This window comes from Cherax quadricarinatus, chromosome 5, assembly GCF_038502225.1.
Source record: "Cherax quadricarinatus isolate ZL_2023a chromosome 5, ASM3850222v1, whole genome shotgun sequence".
Taxonomy (NCBI): Eukaryota; Metazoa; Arthropoda; class Malacostraca; order Decapoda; family Parastacidae; genus Cherax; species Cherax quadricarinatus.
In genome coordinates, this window is record NC_091296.1 from 34,243,710 (window position 1) to 34,257,379 (window position 13,670).

A 13,670-nucleotide genomic window follows, 5' to 3' on the forward strand; every position below is an offset into this window, starting at 1 on the left:
GCTGTGCTATATATATATATATATATATATATATATATATATATATATATATATATATATATATATATATATATATATATATATATATACACACACACACATAAGGGAAAGACAGATGGCGCTCTAGACCACGGGACCACACAATTCTCAAGAATGACGTATCCAGGCAAGCTAGATGCTGTATCCGTCATCCGAGAACATATGGTGGTGTGGCTGCCTCTGAGCTAATTTCATTCTACTCCCTGTTTGGTGTACTAGCCCAAGGAGCAGTATTTTTATATTATTGTACACACGAACGAGAGGTATTGATCAATAACAAGTTTGCGACTAGCCAAGGAGTCGAACCCATCCTGTTTTGTCCCGCCTCATGGTGAGTGAAAGACAGATGATGCTCTAGTCCAGGGAACCACACAATTCTCAAGAATGATGCATCCAGCCAAGCTAGATAGATGATGTACTCGTCATCTGAGAACATACGGTGGTGTGGCTGCCTCTGAGTTAATTTCATTGTACTCCCTGTTTGGTGTACTAACCCAACGAGCAGTATTTTTATATTATTGTACCCACGAACGAGTGGTATCGATCAATAACAACACTGCCACTAGAATGAAATTAACTCACAGGCATCCACACCACCATATGTTCTCGGATGACGGGTACAACATCTAGCTTGCCTGGATACGTTATTCTTGAGAATTGTGTGGTCCCGTGGACTAGAGCGCCATATGTCTTTCGCTCACCATGACACGGGCCACAGCAGCATGGGTTCGACTCCTTGAGTAGTCGCACTGCTGTTATTGTTTATATATATACATTATATATATATATATACATTATATATATATATATATATATATATATATATATATATATATATATAGATATATATATATATATATATATATATATACACACACACACACACGTATTTAAAGTTATTGTTGTCATAGCGGAATATGGCTGAATTTATTCTTGTTACGTTAATTTCGTTTAGGTTACAATATCAATGCTTGTGGGATTTTTCTAATGCTAAAATATTCATCCCTCTGGCTGTTGTGCCTGTGTGCACTTCCGGTACCTTCTCCTCTCTCCCTCTCTCCTTCGCTCACTTCAGTGAATGCAGTCCTCTGGGAACGAATTCGCGTGGAAATCCTCCTCTTTTCTGCGATTTTGCAAGCTCCTGATGATGTGTTGATTGCAATACGAAAGGCCTAAACCTATCATTCTATTCCCTCCGTGGTTGTTTTGCATCTTGTATCGCTTGGTTTCCGATATTTAAGCACGTTAGTCAGATACCAGATAATTATGGGCGCCTAGCCGAAGCTAGACGGTCACTCCTATATCGCGGTACACCAGGCTAGTAATGAGTTATTTCATCTCATCTTACCACATACAGTGCTTAGCAATCTGTATGTGTATTTCTTCCTATCTATTACGAATTTGATGGATGGCGCTAGTTGGTTCAGAGTGATGACGAATGAAGTGAAATCACTCCAAATTTCATCCCCGACAGTTAAATTATTATCTACAAACCGAAATCATATCATGCTCACATCTAATACATAATTAGGAGAGTCAAAGCTGAGTACCCATCATGAGTAGGATCATGAGCAAGTGAAAATATAAGTGTGAAGTGAATTCACATGATTCACCATAGAACACCAGGTTCACCTACCTGAATTAACCCCAAAGAGAACAGAACTGCCTGTAGAACCTAGACAGTCAGATACACAACTACTTACCCTTAATTCCAGGGACAATCTAAATATTTTCTCACCCCAGCCACTCAACCTCCCTGCATCAAACTGCAGGCGAAGTATTAACCAATCACTGTGTAGGTACGATCATATTATCTATATAAGAGTTATATTATAATAAACCTATAATATGGATATATATTTAATCTGACCATATAATACCATCTTCATATTTTACTAGGCTAACTAAAATAAATAACTATCAGTAGATATGTATTAGAGAGATAAGGTGCAACGTAATTTAAACTTTACGAGTCTCTATCATAGACTCATCATAAAAGGTATCCTTGGGTGGGAGAACAAGCTGTCTTAGATTAAACGAACAAGGTATATTAAAGTAAGAAGAAAAACAAAGTTTACTATAATAGCATAATGGAGAATATATGACAATATGGCTAAACTTTGTCCAAAGGAAACCAGAGATTTTGTTTTTTCTACATATTTCTAGCAGCGAGGACAGGAAAAACTCACTGGTGTCTCGAGAATAATCGAAGATGATATAGATAATTTACTGTGGAATGGTCAAGGTAAAGCCCACACCACTATAAAGAGCCAAAGAACATTTTTTAATGATTATTAATCTTGAGTAAATATTCTGCAAGAAAGATAAAAGTCAGTTTGCGTGCAGTCACTGAAATTCACCGCGACATTTAGAAATTTAACTGAATTATATATTGCTACATCTGTAATCTTAGGTGATCACAACCTGCTATTAAAAGCCATCTTGCGAACCTTAAATTCCAAGTCAAAATTAGCATTAAGATACACATAATATCTATTAAAATTTAATTCTACCACAGTCATGCTACCTTAAAATTATTGATGGGATTCAATTACGTAGTATTATAATAAAATATAATACTGAGGAGCAAAGGAGAGAGAGAGAAAGAGAGAGAAAGAGAGAGAGAGAGAGAGAGAGAGAGAGAGAGAGAGAGAGAGAGAGAGAGAGAGAGAGAGAGAGAGAGAGAGAGAGAGAGATTCTAATACAACTTCTTTGATCACCGTAGAGGGAACAGATCAAGTATTCAACTACGAGGAAAGCCTTGAATCTGTCAGCCATCAATGTTCCAACACCTGCTGGTACACCTTGCAGCAGTGCTCCATCGGGTTTTTCTCCACCAGAGACTGGTGAAGCTAATAATCAGGTGACCGACACTGCACCTGAAGAAGCGCAAGGCCAGATCAGGAACAGCAATGCTATTTCTTTTAAAGCAGGACGAGAATGTGAAAGAGAAGGAGACAGTTACCCACAGGCGTCTCACCTTCCACCAACACATTCTCAAGAAAACACTCACCAGGTAAGTAATCGTCGGGCTCATCAACAGTACAACCTAAAGAGAAATCAGCTGCTGATTCAGCAGCAAAACAAGAGGTGTAGGAAATAGGAATCCTCCGTCCCAGGCACTTAGGAAGTGATCTCGCTGTCACAGGAGGGGCCACACCACTAACAACTGCCTGCGAGATATCAGGTGTAATTACTGCCACAAAAGGGAACATCAGGAAGACCACTGTCATGAAAGAAAAACGGAACTTTACAGAGAGAGAGATTTGTTCTCGGAACAAACCAGCAAGATCTCAGAACTGGTGAGCACGTACCAGGTGGTAGTGGGTTAATAGACAGCAACCACCCATGCATGTGAAATGGAAACCTGTAATTGTTTTACACAATGGTAGGATTGCCGGTGTCTTTTTCTATCTCATAAACACACAAGAAAACAAGTATATCTTGCTACTTGCATTTACACTAAGGTCACACTACATATACATGTACACGTTTATGTATACACAACCACCCGAATTTCCTTCTATTTTCTTAATTGTTCTTGTTCTTATTTATTTCTTTTCATCTTCATGGGGAAGTGGAAAAGAATATTTCCTCTGCAAGCCATGTGTGCCATAAGAGGCGATAAAATACTGGAAGCAAGGGGCTAGTAACCCCCTTCTCCTGTGTACATTAATAAATTAAAGCACAGAAACTTTCGTTTTTCATTTTGGGTTACCCTGCCTCGGTGGGATATGGCCCGTTTGTTGGGAAAAAAAGAAGAAAAACTTAATAAAGTTGCAATGTTTAAATGTTCGTAGATGTAGTGAAATAAAAAAAAAAAGAGATGATTGCTCTTGTTATGAATGAAAAGAAGTTGGACGTCCTAGCTCTAAGTTAAACAAAGCTGAAGAGGGTAAGGAAGTTTCAGTGATAGATAAATGGGATTAGATCAGGAGTACCTGAGAGAGTCAGAGCTAAGGAAGGGGTAGCAATAATGTTGATGGATCAGTTATCGCAGAAGAGAGAATACAAATGAATTCAGGGATTATTTGGATTAAAATAAGGTCCCGATGCAAAAAGTTGATTATAATAAGTGTTTATGCACCTGGAGAAGAGTGGAGTTCAGAGGAGAGAGAAGGAGATTTTGGAAGTTGTTAAGTGAGTGTTTGCAGAGTTTTGAACCAAGTGAGAGTAACTGTGGTAGGGGGGCCTGAATGCCGAAGTGGGGAAACAGTTATTGAGGGTGTGGTAGGTAAGTTTGGGATGACAGGGGTAAACGATAATGAAGGGCCTTCGATTGAACTGTGTATAGAAAGACGTTTGGTAATAGGTAATATATATTTTACGAAAATAGGATAAATAAGCATACGAGATATGATATTGGGCATAATGACAGTTTGTTAGACCATGTATTGTTGGACAACTGGTAGACTTCAGGACGTGCATGTTTATTGAGTAGCAACAGATATATCACGTCATTTTTAGTTGTAGTTACAGTGAGAGTAAAAGGTAGACGGGGTACAATGAGAATGGTATCAGAAAGTAAGAGAGATGAAGGTTTATAAACTAAAGAAAGAGACAGTTAGGGTAAGATTATATATATATATATATATATATATATATATATATATATATATATATATATATATATATATATATATATATATATATATACACAACTACTGGTAGAAAGATGAGCTAGTGAGATTATAGGTTATAGGCTTGAAGAGGTATGGGTTAGGTTTAAGTATGCAGTGTCAGTGTTCAGCAGAAGTTTTGTGGACACAGGAGGGTAGGAGGGGGGGGGGGGGTTCTACAAAAGTAGAAATGATATGAGGAGGGAGGAGTATGTGGAGAGAAAGAGAGAGGTTAAGAGGGTGAAGGATGTAAAAGTAGAATAAATGAGAGAATGAGATGCTGTCAACAAATTTTGCTGAGAATAAGAAAACGTTTTGGAGTGAGATTAATAAGTTGAGGAAGCCTAAGGAACAAATGGCTTTGACAGTTAAAAAGAGGAGTGCTATTAGACGGGGAATTGGAGGTATCGGGAAGATGGAGGGAATGTTTTGAGGAACATTTAAATGATGGTGATGAGAGAGAAGCCGAATTATTATGCATTGACCAGGAAGCAATAACATCTTTGAGGAGTAAGGAAGAGACATATGTGAGTGTGGGGGAGGTACATGAGGCTGTGGATAAAATGAAAGGGGGTAAAGCAGGTGGGATTGATGGGATCAAAACAGAAATGTTACATGCTAGTGGAGATATAGTTTTAGAATGGTTAGTGCTTTTATATATAAATAAAAATGTATGATGAGGAGAAGGTACGTAGGGATTGGCAGAGAGCATGCACAGTTACTTTGTACAAAGGCAAAGGAGACAAAAGAAAGTGTAAGAATTATAGGTGAATAAGCCTCTTGAGTATACGTATTTGAAAGATTTAAAAGTAAAATGGTAAGGAGGATCACAGATGGACAAGAACACTTTAAGAAAGGAAGGTGATGTGTAGACCAAGTGTTTACAGTGAAGCCTATTAGTGAACAGTATTTAGATAACGGTAAAAAGGAATTCGTTGCATATATGGATTTGGAAAAGTCATATGACAGGGTAGTTAGGCGAGCAATGTGTTAGATTTAGCAAGTGTATGAAACAGGTGAGAGGTTACCGAAAGCGGTTAAGAGTTTTTACGAAGATAATGAGTCTCAGGTTAGAGTATATAGGAGAGAGGGAGATTTCCCAGTAAAAGTAGGTCTTAGACAGGGATGCGTGATGTCACCATGGTTGTTCAATAAATTTATAGACGAGGGTGTAAGTGAATGTTCGGGTGTCGGGAAGAGGTGTGGGATTAAAAAATAAAGAATTTAACATAAACCAGGAGTTGTTACAGCTGCTTTTTTGATAATTATGGTTTTGGAACATTCTGAAGAGAAGCTGCAGAGGTTGGTGGGCGAATATAGTGAATATAGGAAAGAGCAATGTGAAGAGGATAACAAAAAATCTAGGTAATGAAAGACTGCATATCAGATTGGATTGAGGGAGTATGGAGGAAGTGAATGTGTTCAGCTATTTGGGAGTAGACCTGTCAGTAGATGGGTCTGCGAAAGACGAGGTAAACCATAGAATTGACGAAGGGGATAAAGGTGAGTGGTATAGTGAGGAGTCTGTGGAGTTAAAAAGCGTTATCCATGGAAACAAATAGAGGAATGTATGAGAGTATAGTGGTACCAAAGCTCCTATATGGCTGTGATGCATGGGCGGTGAATGTCGCAACAAGAAGGCTGGAGGCAGTGAAAGGCAATGTGTAGCGTGAATATCATGCAGAATCCGTAGCTTGGAAATTACTAAAAGTATTATTCATAGAGCTGAAGAGGGGTTATTGAGGTGGTTCTGACATTTAGAGAGGGTGAAACAAAGTAGAATGACATGGAGGCTGCAGATATCTGTAGTGGAAAGAAGGCAGGGTAGTGATCGTTCGTCCTAGTATAAGATGGAGGGAGGGTAGAGGAGGTTTTGTGTGCGAAGGTAGACTTCCAGCAAGCATGCGTGAGCGTGTTAAATAGGAGCTAGTTAAGGTAAATGGTTTTAATGACTTGATGTGCTTTTGGAGTGCGAGTAACGTAGCATTTATGAATGAGATTCAGGAAAATCGGTTAGCCGGACTTGATTTGTGGAGGTATGAAATACAGTGTGTAATCTGCAGGCGGTGTGGAGATACGTCGCAGTTTTTGAACAGTAGCATCGTCACGACTCTGGCAAGACAGTGAGCGTGTCAAGTGATGGTGATAGTGTTTCTTCTTTAATGTGTTTGATGGATCAATTCAGAAGCAATGAGTATTGCACTGTATTTCATGAATTCCTAATTCACGTGGGTCATTCAACGCAAGGTGTTGTGAAGGCTCGATCCTTCGTCGCACATCTTTACGTTTATTTTTTTTTCTCAGAGCTCCATGTTCATAGTGCTTAGACAACACGTGCAAGGCACTGTGTAGCGTTTGCTTCAGCGTTTAGGTAGTCTTCCTTAATTAGATTACAGCATTAAGCCCACGGTTTTATCAAATTGTTGTCACCATTACATAAATTACATACTTTCTAATAACTCTAATACTTAAGCTCTAATGAATTTATTTTTATATTTGATTAATGAGTAAAAGAACACTGTAAAATAATTTATTATTTGTTATGATTTACAGCATTCTTGCACTTGACGAAAAAGCTTTAATAATTTAATTCCTAATTAAATTTATAGTGTGAAAACAATTGAGCTGTGTGTTACTAGTGTTGTTAAGAACTGTTCACAAGGAAATGTGGACTTTGAGTTAAATAAAGAAGAATACTTGTCTTGAATAAAGGTATTTTATTCTCTCTAACAACCTTACTAACCAATACATTAATCAGATCATTAATTAAATCCTATCCAAGCACCTGTCATTCCTCACTCAGATAACATAGGATTTTACCTCTGTGCAGAGAAGGCAGTATATATATATATATATATATATATATATATATATATATATATATATATATATATATATATATATATATATATATATATATATATATATATAATGTCGTGCCGAATATGTAAAACTGATCAATTAGCAAGAACTCATTTAAAATTAAGTCCTTTCTAAAATTTTCTCTTATACGTTTAAAGATATATTTTTTTCATTAATGTTGATGTAAAAAATTATAATTTTGCACCAAAAGAAACTTAGAAAACTTACCTAACCTTATTATAACAAGCTCAAATTTATTTTAGCCTAACCCAACTAAATATATTTTAGATTTGTTTACAGTAATATAATACTAAACAAACACAGTGAAATATATTTTTACGTTAGGTTCAGAATGATTTTGGCGAAATTATTGCATACACAAATTTTCACTTGTCCTATATGGCAAGATGAGCGTTGCTATTTAAGCCAAGATCGCAAGTTCTGCCTATTCGGCACGACATATTATATATATATATATATATATATATATATATATATATATATATATATATATATATATATATATATATATATCAGATATCATAATATGCAAAACAACCACTGTGAAAAAATTGCGAAATTCCAAGCGCTTTCGTGACTTTTCACATTATCAAGGAACCTTGATAATGTGAGAAGTCACGAATGCGCTTCGAATTTCCCTATTCTTTTACAGAGGTTGTTTTGTGTATATATATATATATATATATATATATATATATATATATATATATATATATATATATATATATATATATATATATATATATATATATCATAAACCACACAATCCCATTCACATTCTGTCTTTCTCGCTTTCAGAGCACTACGTAGATGCTGCAGAGAGAGAGGGGGGGGGAGAGAGCGAGAGAGCGGGAGAAAGGGCAGGAGGAGGAGGAGGAGGAGGAGGAGGAGGAGGAGGAGGAGGAGGAGGAGGAGGAGGAGGAGGAGGAGGAGGAGGAGGAGGAGGAGGAGGAGGAGAGAGAGAGAGAGAGAGAGAGAGAGAGAGAGAGAGAGAGAGAGAAAAAGAGAAAGAGAAAGAGAAAGAGAAAGAGAGAGAGAGAGAGAGAATAGACCACACAGGGATGAAAGGCTTGCCTCAATATCCTAGGTTCCCCGCAGAGACTAGGCTCCAGGCTCACTACGAGGAGCTCTGCTCTTCTCTCGCTGCTCTCTTGCTTTGTTCTTCCTCTGGTGGTGTTCCTTCAGCGCTCTGGTTTTCTTCTGGATCTCTGATGCCTTGTTGCTACTCTGCTTCCTCAAACAGCTCTGTTGGTGTTATCAGTGCTCTGTTTCTCCTCTTGTGTTCTATTAGCGTCTGGAGTTCTGGTAGTGTTTGGGTGCTCTAATGCCGGTGTTTTCTCAACAGAATGTTGGCGTGTTGGTGTTCTGATGTTCTGCTGATTCACTGCTTGTGTTATATTTGTGCAGTTTTGGTGGTTTCTTTGTGTTTTGTTACTCTCTTATTCTATTGTTACTGTGCTGTCTTCTTACTGCTCTGTTAGTTTCTAGTGGTCTGTTTCTCTGATATTTTCTCGGTGCTTTGTTGCTGATCTCTTAAAGCTTTATTATTCTAGTGCTCCCTTGACAGTGTTCAGGTGCCCTGGAGTTCTCTCATTGCTTTGATGCTCATTTTCTGCTCTGGTGCTTGGTTGATTTGTTGCTGCTCCTCTGCTGGTGTTCTGTCTCTGCTAGTGATTTATTATATTTATAATATGAAATTCCAGGGCAAGACAATCAATATTTTTGGTATTTAATATTCTTCCATCTTTAAATCACTTCAAAATTATCTAATGCTCTGAACCCATGTCTATAAATCTTAATTCAGTCTGACCTATAAGATCTACATTTTGATCTTCGGTGATAAACATTATGAGAATAATTAGCTATATATGTTTGGATTTATGAGATTACAAGATTTGTACTGATGCAAGTTTGAATTGAATTCTCCTGGTGTAAAAATAAGCGTTTGAATACTTAACCTAGATTAAAGGCCACAGTGTGATCTCTAGGGTATCAACTGAAAAAAAAAATCATAAATCTTAATTAACGAAATCTACTTAACCTATGTAGTATCAGTTTTAATCCGTTTAAAGAAGAATTAATGAGACTTGTACTCATCAATCTTTTTAGCAAATGACTAAAAAACTTATTTTACTAATAGGCTGTTTTAGAACAATGAACTTTAACATTAACTGATTCTCTATATTTAAACATTTTTATTAAATACTTATATTTATAATCCCTATAAACGTATATATACAAAGTCCTAGTCATGTGCAAGTAACTGTGTTAAGTTTATATAGGAACTGAAGTTATTACTAGTTTACAACTATAAATCAGCTTGAATACAAAATACATTTCCAGAACTAAACAACAAGGTCAAACTTGATCGTACTCCTGAAATGACTACTACTCAAATGATATGATGTCTTGGCACAACTCATACATTTTTGTACCGAAAAAAAATACGAATTACATACAGAATCCTAAAGAAATATTACTCAAGTTGTTACATTTTCTTGAAATTATGGTGCTATGCTGGTGCACTGTTTATAGGATTATGGAGTCTTGCTCATGCTCTACATATAATTTTATGGAGCCTTGTTAGTGCTTTGCTTATAATATTATGGTACCATGTTTATACTGTTCTTATAATTATTTGGTGCCATCCTCTTTCGGGAGAAAGTGAGTGGGTCATCATCTGTTCTTCCTGACGAATAAACTAAGAAGAATTCTTATGTTTAAGTTTTGGATGCCCAAGTGGATACTGTCATATAAGTTTCACTGCTATGTAGCGATGTTTTGTTTTTAATGAGGTAATAGCCTAGTTCCGGTATGCCAGTAAATGTTTCACCACTGAACGGGTAATCATCTGATTAAAACTAAGACAAACACTTCTGGATCTTCAGGACCAGAGGATGGAGACAACCATATTATACCAGGGCCAGCAAAGCACAATGGGAGTCCAGGTAGACGGGAAACCAGCATTCATCTAGGCTAGGCTAGCTTACTGGCCCATAGCAACCACAACCGCACAGAAATACAAAGGATTCACTTGGTCTCTTGGCACATAACAAATGTACATCGTCAATCACCACAAACTTAACACCACCCTTGTTCTTCAGCATGTCAGTAAAGACCTTCAGTCTTGAATCAAGAAGCAAATCTCGCTCAAGAAAATTTATCTGGGCAATCAACGCAGTTTGGCACTTAGGTGTCTCCACCCACTGTTTACAAGATATAGCTCACTGTCTAACGGGAACAAATGGTCCTCCATTACAAAGTACAAAGACCGTAACGCAAGCCGGGCTGCCAGATGTAGACCAAATCAGAAACGTGTAGCCCAGGCCCGGCTCTGAAGAGCCAAGATAGGAAATCTCGCCCAGATTCAACAAAGAGGCTCTCGACACTGAAAATGCCCTAGTGTAAAGCCGAATTACCAGGTGATAGACAGGATGCAAGAGGCACAGAAAGGAAAAGTTGACTGAGGAGTAAATCCTGGACGATCAAAAGCCCGCAAACAGACGAAGCAAGGGACACCGAGTCTCCAAACGTACGGTATGAGAGCACCTTCCTGATTCCTTTCAGCCTCAGAGCTGCTATTTGAGCTTCAGATGGGAGACCCACATTAGCTACCTAACAAAAACCATTTATGATACAGAACTGAGTCATATAAATGCGAATTTGAAACAATTCTTCATAAAATATTAAACAGTGAACAAACTGAATTTCAGATAATTCTCCCCTCCCATCCAAAAAAAAAAAACATGTTTTTTGCTTCTACTGAGGCGGAGGAAATGAGTATAGCAAATCTGGTGATGCTCCGTTTATATGAAAGAATATCACAATTTTCTAAAGCACAGTTCACCTCTGAAGTGCAGCACAATTTGTTAGAGCCCAGTGCACTTTAAGAAGGATGTACTTTGCAAAAAGTAAAGCAATATATATTAGAAGACTTAACGATTCGTTACAGGACAGTTAGAGACGAGTTGAGTACGTAAGAGCACATAACCATTTATTAAAGCAGAAAATAATTTGTTAGAAACAGTGCATTTTGTGAGGACACATAACTTCTTAGAGCACAGAACAGTTTGTTAGAGCCCAGTCTACTTTATTTGAGTATAGTCCTGGTTTTTAGAGCAGAGTACATTTTGTTAGGGTATGACGCACTGTTAGAGCACAGTGAAGCTTCTTATAGCACAGTGCATTCTGTTAGAGAACAGTGCATGTTAAGATACAATGCCTTTTGTTAGAGCACAGTGCAGCTTCACAGTGCAGTAAAGCGCTCTAACAAAGTAAGGAAGAATTAAAATGTATAAGTTGACAGTTTTCCTGGAGCAGTGTCAATAAAAGTGCTAGCGAGATCTGATAATTCTGACTATTGATGTTTATACGAGGTGCTATGAAAAAATTAAAGAAACACCACAATATTTTTTGGGGAGAGGGGGAGGGGGACTGCTTAACTACGTAGATGAAGTTATTTCCCTCGAAGTACTCTCCTTGGAAGGCTATACACCGAACCCAGCGCCACTTCTCGAAATATTTCTGGAACTCTTTTTTTGTTTTCCTTAAACCGTTTAGCGGGCCTACGATTCTTCTTGAATCTCCTCATGTCCTTAAGACACCGCCCCTTGAGTTCCGTTTTTATTTTTGGGAAAAGAAAGAAGTCACAGGGAGATAGATCTAGGGAGTAGGGAGAGTGGGGGACGACCGCTATATTATTTTTGGCCAGAAAATGCTGAGTGAATGAACAACGATGGCCACAACGATGGACGTTTCCTTCTTACATATTACCTCAAACGTCTCGGAACCTCAATGTAAAAATTTTGGCTGTCTGCCCAGCTGGCACAAATTCCTGATGAACAATTCCCACTGTCCAAAAAATGAACATGCTCTTGATTGTCATGCCTTTTTTGACCTGGGTGAGTTGAGGCTTTTCCAATGTCAAGATTGTCGTATGATCTTTGGGTCGTAGCCGTAGATCCAAGTTCCATCACCAGTAATCAAAGAATATGTGGGTCATCCTCGATTTTTTTTTTTGAGGTGCCGACAAAAATGCAAGCAGTGGCCTTTCAGGTCTTAAGTCACAAGCAAGGCACAAATTTTACAGCCTCACGTTTTTTCATCTTGGCGTCTATTTTTGTCGTTGATGGACGACCAAAGTTTTCATCCTCAACTGACGTCCATCTTACTTTGAATCGAGAACATCATTCAAACCGCTGTCTCCGACCCATTTCTTCGTTGGTAAATGCTTGCTGAAGCATTGTGCGAGCTTCATTAGCCGTATCACAGAGCTTGGAACAGAATTCACACATACAACGCTGTTCTTTCAAAGATTCCAGTTTGATACACAAAACATCGCTAAACACTGGCAACACGACAAAAAATGTTATTTTACTTTACACACACAAAAAAAAATCAAATCTACACCTACATGCTCAAACTTGAATTTCATTCTCCGTAGGCGTCGAATGACGGTTTTGGAATTTATTCAAGTTTGTCCAGGATGCTTGGAATTGGTTTAACAATTCAGGTTATTGGGCATCTGTACACACTAACTGTGCCAACAATTTGACGCTAGTTAACACACACAAGCGCTGAAAATTTGAAACTAATAAGATGAGTCCGCGAATTATGAACGACAGAAAAACGAGAAGTCGGAGGAAAAAAAAAAGAAAAGGAAAAATAATTCGGGCAACTACTTAATGGTCCCGTCTCAGGGATACCTCATACTTATCATGAATGTTATTATTCATATTATTTTCGCTATAATATTTATATCTCCCAAAATAAAAAAAAAAATAATACACTGTATATTCAAATGAAGTAGATGACTTTCTATTTTTCTTCTTCACAAATCTCTCTCCACTCCTTTCTTTTTCGCTTATGAATAACATAATTCGTTACGTGTGATACTGTCCCCTTTTCTCGTTTGCATTTACCAGAATGTGCATTACATGCCCTTCCTTCTCTCCCCTCTCGTTGATTTCATTTCGCACGTCTCCTTGCCTTCTCCCTGCATCATGTCATTTACTCTTTCTCTCTACAACCCTTTACCCTCCTTCTCTGCCGCTTTCAACTTAATCGTTTGTCTATAGCTTTTATACGTTTTATTAATTGAGACTGAAAATCATGACAAAATAATTTTGT